Source organism: Nannobrachium achirus (genome assembly GCF_963921795.1).
Source record: "Nannobrachium achirus genome assembly, chromosome: 10".
NCBI classification, from domain to species: Eukaryota; Metazoa; Chordata; class Actinopteri; order Myctophiformes; family Myctophidae; genus Nannobrachium; species Nannobrachium achirus.
The window spans coordinates 14,242,937-14,248,936 of NC_137819.1; positions in this window are offsets into that span (position 1 = coordinate 14,242,937).

The window sequence follows — 6,000 nt, forward strand, 5'->3', positions numbered from 1 at the left end:
GGACTACAGTTCAGTGCAGCAGTGACTACTTCCGTTACTCGTCTTTCGGGAGCTGTAGTTCCAGACTCTATAGCATTCGGAGATTATAGAATAGTTGTCTGGCTACGCGAGACTTAAGGCCTGTCCATACTTTGACCGAAACCAAACTTTCCGGTCAAAAGGTCCAGTTCGACTACAACATGACGTCACTCATTAAGGCTGAATTAGAGTTAGGAAATTTGCACCTCGGAAAGTCCAACTCACAGAACATTTCGGAGATACTATGGACAGGCCTTTAGTAACAGGAATCTCATCAGCTCTTTAGTGAGCATAGAAATGAATTTTCAGGTGGGTTAGAAATGTCATCCAATGAGGGGAGAGAACTCCAGAAAATAATGTTTCAGTTTGTTCCAAAATGTATGTATGTGTGTGTGTGTGTGTGTGTGTGTGCGTGCGTGCGTGCGTGCGTGCGTGCGTGCGTCCAAATTCAGTTGTTTATCCTGTATACCAGCTGTTCCCAAACCTTTCAGCTCAAGACCCAAAAGAGAAATGTGACGTTTGCCGAGGACTCAAACCAGTGAAAACAGCAGATCTACAAGCTGACAACGCACCACTTCGCGCGGAGTTGTGAGCTTGATCTTTTTATTTTTCATCTTCCGAAAAAATAAAAGTTATTTACTGTCAGCCCACACAAATCTGTCCGCTACCCAGGGGCGTCACAAGGGGGGGGAAAGTGGAACTGAGTTACTAGGGCCCAAGGACTTTTGAAAAGTCGTGAAAATGTATGGAAATCTTTGAATAATACTGTATGTATTTTTTAAGCGAACATTTGTAACTTAAATTTTGCTTCTAGGTGGTCCCTGTAACTAAATATTTTGAGATGGGAAACAGGTTTTTCAAAAAAACCTTAGAAGGAATTGAAATATTCAAAGACTTGCACACAAAGTTTCACATTTTTTCCAAAATAGCAGATCTACAAGCTCACAGCGCGGCACCACTGAGCTTGCTATCTGCTATTTCTCAATAGTTAAAGAAGCACAAAATGATGCGTAATAATGTGTTCCCAGTCTAAATGGGTTAAACCCCCTCCCCCTATGAAGAACATTCATGGGGGGCCTGCAGTGAATGCTTGTACCCAGGGCCCAGAATTTGGTGCGACACCCCTGCCGCTATACCCAAACATGGGTCCCGACCCACTTGGTTGGGAAGTTGCTGTATCCTGTGTGATATAGTCCATGGGCCATACGAGTTGTCCCATTAACTTTACATTACAGGAAAAAAAAGCTAAGAATTAATCTGCTTTAAGTAGCATATGAGGGGTCAAACTTTAAGTAGCATATGAGGGGTCAAACCACAAAAAAACATTCCTTGGGCTAAAAACCGTCCCACAAGACTAAGGTTTAGTGATGAAAAGTGATGAGTCATCACTTTTCACACTTTTGTGGGGGCTGTTTTAGCCCCAGGAATGTTTTTCGTGCAAAACAGATGCTTGCAATGGATTCAGCATCATGAAACCCCCTAGTTTGACCCCTCTTATGCTACTTAAAGCAGATTAATTTTTAGCTTTTTTTCCTGTAATGTAAAGTTAATGGGACACCAACTCTAGCGGCTGATAACACCGATTTAGCTGTGTCTAAGAAAGGGTTATCATACCAAAATATAATCTACAGATATAGAGCTTTTAAAAAATGCATGATAACCTTTGCCACCTTTTTGATACCGACAACTCGTATGGCCCATGGACTAATATGCTGGGTTAAATGTTGCATCCTGGGGTCACAGCAGGCTCTTCAGGAAGAAATGGGAACACCTGGACCCTTTGGGGCAGCGGCACAAATGTCCCGGTTTGATCCCCAGCGACACGGAGCAGTACTTGATCACATTACACTGAAACACACAAGCATAAAGGTTTTATTAGTCGTATAAAGCAAAAAGACAAAACAAAAAAAGATCTAAAAGCTATTTGGCGGGGCACATGTGACTTATAGGGGCTAGTAGTGTTACTGTAAATAAATAGTGTACGAAATCGCTGGCTTATATTGTGTCTAACAATACATATTTAGCCAAAATCGTTAAAAACATTTTAATACTCAGCTTTTATTTTCTCTAATTACTACAATTTTTAATTTAAAAAATATGAACCCTTGTTGTAAAAAAAAAATCGAACCTCTGTTCGAAGTGGAGCTGTGAATTTGAGCAGTTCCAGATCTATGTTTTGATTCTATGTGTTTTAGATCTATGAATTCTAAGTGCTCTATAAATTCTATGTGTTCTAGATCTATAAATTAGGGGAGGAATGCATGCAGGGCAGGCTTGGGGAGAGTGAGAGATGCGCTTGGCTTGCCAGCCGTGTGTGTGTGTGTGTGTGTGTGTGTGTGTGTGTGTGTGTGTGTGTGTGTGTGTGTGTGTGTGTGTGGTAAAGCCGCGCATGCGCAGATCCTGTTCATTCTTGTGACAGACTCTGGTGAGACTCTGGTGAGGACACACATTGCTGCCTATGGGGAGCTTGTGTTCCACACAGCTCCAAAAAAACAACGTTGTCCTTTAACCATAAAATAACCATTTTCTCTTGTGGGGACCAGGAACAATGGTCCTCTCTCTCACAACATCCATTTCTGAAATGCCACTATCGAGGCATAGCCGTGGTTTTCTTCTGGTGCCACTAAAATAATTCAGCCGTTCATTTTTCCCATAGAAAAAAGCCCTAGAATCAAGCCGTCCAGGATCCTGGTGAATCATGACCATACTTTGATTCTAAGAATATGTAATTATATGATATACTACATTAATAAATGCCTTTTGTTTAAGGTGTTGTTTTTTTTCTCCACAGAATCAAATGTTCTAGTTTACCAGGATCCTGGCTGTTATGCCTTGATTCTAGGCTTAACATAATTGATATAAATAGTTATGTAAATCTCTATGGGAAAAATGAATGGCCGATTTATTTTTTTGAAAACCACGGCCACTGTTATGCCCTATATACTTGTGGGGACATCTGGTCCTCGCAGGTATAGTAAAACACACAAACACACACTGGTTTATGTCAGTGGTTCTCAACCTTCTCAGGATGCAACCCCCAAAATAATAATATTTTAACTGGGGACCCCCCCCCCTGACGAGCACTAAGAGTTGTGACATAACATTTTGTATAACAAGGTTTTATTGTGAAGATAGCTGATCTACAGGCTCACAACGCTTCGCGTTGAGCATGTAGATCGTCTATTTTCACAATTTCTGCCTCTAATATTTGACGATTTGGCCAATGTTTAATTTGTCATTTAAAGAGGTATTAAAAAGTCCTTAAATTGTCACTTTAGAAATGTCCATATACCATCTATTCTATAGTCTACACCAGGGTTCCCCAATAGGCGGCCCGCGGGCCATTTGCGGCCCGCGGGGGGCTACTGTCTGGCCCCCACCAACCCCAGTAATAATGGTGGTATAAGAGCAGCAACAACACTAGTATATCGTCGTTGTCAGGTGGAAACCTTGTATCTCCAAATTTGTATGTTCTTTCGCAAAGTAAAGCCCTGCTTCATCAAACAAGGCCGTCACACAAAAAACAACGCCGTGCGAGGCGTTGTGTGCTTGTAGATCGTCTGTTTTCACTAGTTTGAATCATTTATAAAATGATAAATGCTAAACAAACGGTTTTGGACATACAAGATTTTCACCCGACAACGACAATATCTGAACTGTCGCTGGAGTAGTGGGAACGCCACCCTCGCCCCCTGCAATGTTGTGGCCCTCGACTTTGTACCCTAGACATAATTCGGCCTTTGGGGAAAACTAATTGGGGAACCCTGGTCTACACACTTACACTTTATGTTGGTTTGTTTACTTTTGAGTGAGAAAACAATGTTGCACATTAAGTTAATCATCTGGGGACCCCCCCCAAATAATATGGGGACCCCCCTGGGGGTCCCGACCCACACGTTGAGAACCACTGGTCTATGTTACCAGCACAGTGATCCTGCGTCTGCGGAGTCTTCGACACACACCAGGCAGTCTGTTCAGCTGGTGGTGCACCTGGTGGCTGACAGGGCTGTGTGTGTACTCCTCAACCACTACCTGCAGCACACATCACACAAACAATCTATTTTATATCAATACATTTGGGGGTGAAATTAATGGGATACAACACAATATGACAGATAACAGATGTGCAAACTCGCAACACAAAGTGACTTGCTGTGAGCTTCTATGTTTGCTATTTTGTAATAGGCAACCCAGTTAAAATGTTTGTTAAAATGCTTCAGACTTCATCAATTCATTTTCAAAAACATCTAATTGATTTCCAAGCATGTGATTATTACACCATGACACTGAAACATGCATCATATCAGTATCTTGGTCAGTATCGTGTCTATCATTGCCAATATCATGGTCAGTATCGTGTACATATCATGGTCAGTATATCATGTCCGTATCATGTTTGTATCATGGTCAGTATAGCATTAGTATCATGGTCAGTTTCATGTCAGTATCATGGTCAGTTTCATGTCAGTATCATGGTCAGTTTCATGTCAATATCATGGTCAGTTTCATGTCAATATCATGGTCAGTTTCATGTCAATATCATGGTCAATATCATGTCAATATCATGGTCAGTAGCATGTCTGTATTTCCGTCTACAATGACATGCCCAGAATAGGGATGCTCAACGGTAGTCATTTACATTAATTACCATATCGTTGAAGATCACCAAACTTAAGTTATATTGCAGTAATTGTACAGTATATGTACCGGTATGTAGCCTAGTGATGTGCCAGGTCTGACCTTTCCATTGTGTCTCACTGGCAGACTGGCCTGAACAGCAGAGTCTTCTGACAATAGACACCACAGCAGCACAAACACCAACACAAGTCTCGCGATAAGATGTGCCATGTCTCCGTTTGTTCTGCTGATGATTTGTCTCAGCGTGTCGCGAGACTAATGGTTAAATTTCCACTGTCAACAAAAGAGTTGACTGAAGATTTATTTCTTCATGTCAGTAGGACTTTGCGCTTTATCTTGTCCCGTATCTCATAGAGAATCTGTCAAAGAATCAAACAAAACAGAAGTCTTAACGCTATAGGATCGGAATCGATAGGTCACCAATCTCTGTGTAACACGGCCGCTGTCCGCGGTGCTGAAACGTGTGCAGGGCTCTTTCTTCAGTTTTTTTTTTGTAATCAGCTATTGTTTATTTCATCTTCCCTGAAACAGTTTTATATAATTTGATTCCTTATAAATGACTAAATGAAACTAACCCTTCCGTCTGCGTTTTAGATCTGGGTGAATGATCAACATAGCAACACAACAGCATCCCTCCTAATCCTCTCTGTCTGAACCAGGGAGCTACATGAGGAGATCTAAAAGGATTTACCGTCACGTGACCGAGGCCTTACGTAAGCCTGTCTGTAGTGGAGGAAAGTAACTAAGTACATTTACTCAAGGCACGCACTGTACTTCAGTACTATTATGAGGTACATTTATTTTACTAGAGTGATTATGTTTTGTAATACTTTACTATTGCTATTATTATTATTACTATTATTCTACTAGAAGCAAAAACGTAAGTATTTGCGACCATCAGGTTGCAGTTACCATCAAAACCTCCACCGGCTGTCATTATGTCCGTCAGTCTCCTTGGCTGCCAAACCACAACCTCCACCCCTCATTTCTCACATGGCCCTCTTCTAGCGTCACCATGAGGCCGATTCTTGCAAGACACATTTTTGGACACTGCTCTTACAGCGGTACACAGTATCTCTACAGCCATGTCATCAACATGGATCTGTCCCATTTCCCATATTCCCTCCTCATTGGCTACCATTGCCTTCTAAAGTTTGTGTATGCGACCTGACGGTCGCTTATCTCCCGATTTAGGGAGTCTTACTGGTTTGAAAACTTGTATTATTATTTAAACATAAATCCCCTCCTCCGAACACGGGCTAATTGTGTTTGTGTACACGCTCAGTGGCCTTGTGGTTAGAGTGTCCGTCCTGAGACTGGGAGGTTGGGGTTCGATCCCCGGCC